The following is a 1,413-nucleotide window of genomic DNA, read 5'->3' as shown; positions in this document are numbered from 1 at the left end:
CCGAGCGTGTACTACAGTTGCGAGCCATTCTATAAGGTGACATTTCAGCACTTGACAAACGGATAGTGACTTCTAAGTAGCACTTAAAGCACGGATTCTTTCAATTGTGTTAAGTGCATTTTTGGGAAACGCACATGAAACAATAAAGAACGATCGCAAAATGACTGGTAGAAAACGCTCTTAAGCTCTAAGATCAATCGATATCGGGAAACCCAGCCCTGGTAAACAGAAGCTTGTGCTTGCTGCCAGTGAACCAATCAGAGTCATTCAACGGCTCTGGAACCAATCAGGTTTATTCATGTGTTACTCATAAGTAAATAGGGATTTTAACAGTGGTGGAAATTTTGATTCTTTCAAGAGATTCGTGTGTTACGTCTTAAGTCAACAAATTTATTTACTTGTTATAAAACTGATTGGTATATAGCACTTTAAACAAAAAAGATGCAATCAAGTCAACGATATCACTGTAAATGAAGTGTCCCCAACTAAGCAAGCCAGAGGTGACAGCGGCAAGGGAACCAAAACTCCATCAGTGACAGAATGGAGAAAAAACCTTGGGAGAAACCAGGCTCAGTCGGGGGCCAGTTCTCTCTGGCCAGACAAAACCAGCAGTTCAATTCCAGGTTGCAGCAAAGTCAGATTGCGCAGAAGAATCATCTGTTTCTGTGGTCTTGTCCCGGGTGGTCGCCTGAGACAAGGTCTTTACAGGGGATCTGTCTCTGGGGCTCTAGGTTGTCCTGGTCTCCGCTGTCTTCAGGGCTGTAGAGGTCCTTTCTAGGTGCTGATCCACCATCTGGTCTGGATACGCCGCACGGATCCGGGTGACTGCAGTGACCCTCTCTGACTTGGATACAGACTGATCTGGTGGCTACGGTGACCTCTCGGAATAAGAGAGAAACAGACTAATATTAGCTTAGATGCCATTCTTTCTAAATCTATGTAGCAAGTACATCGGGTGTTATGGGAAGTGTTCCCGTTCCGCTTACCTAATTAATGCAGCCTAAAAATCCTTTAACGGATTTGGATATTAGAAGTGTATTAGTATGTTATGTGTGCTAACGGATTTGGATATTAGAAGTGTATTAGGATTTAAACTGCAAGAGTGTGTCTGCCTCCCTAACAATCTAAACCATTCAGGGCTTTATAAGTAATAAGCAAGATTTTAAAATCTATACGATGTTTAAAAGGGAGCCAGTGCAGTGTTGACAGGATCGGGCTAATATGTTCATACTTCCTGGTTTTAGTAAGAACTCTAGCCTGCTGCATTTTAAGCGTGCAGAGCAACCACCCAATAAAGCATTACAATAATCTAACTTTGAGGTCATGAACGCATGCATTAATGTTTTTGCAATTTGACATTGAGAGCATAGGCCATAATTTAGATATATTTTTGAGATGGAAAAATGCAGTTTT

Source organism: Cyprinus carpio, unplaced genomic scaffold (genome assembly GCF_018340385.1).
Source record: "Cyprinus carpio isolate SPL01 unplaced genomic scaffold, ASM1834038v1 S000006703, whole genome shotgun sequence".
In the NCBI taxonomy this organism is placed as follows: Eukaryota; Metazoa; Chordata; class Actinopteri; order Cypriniformes; family Cyprinidae; genus Cyprinus; species Cyprinus carpio.
The sequence above is the reverse complement of the archived record's forward strand: the minus strand, read 5'-3'. Positions refer to the sequence as shown.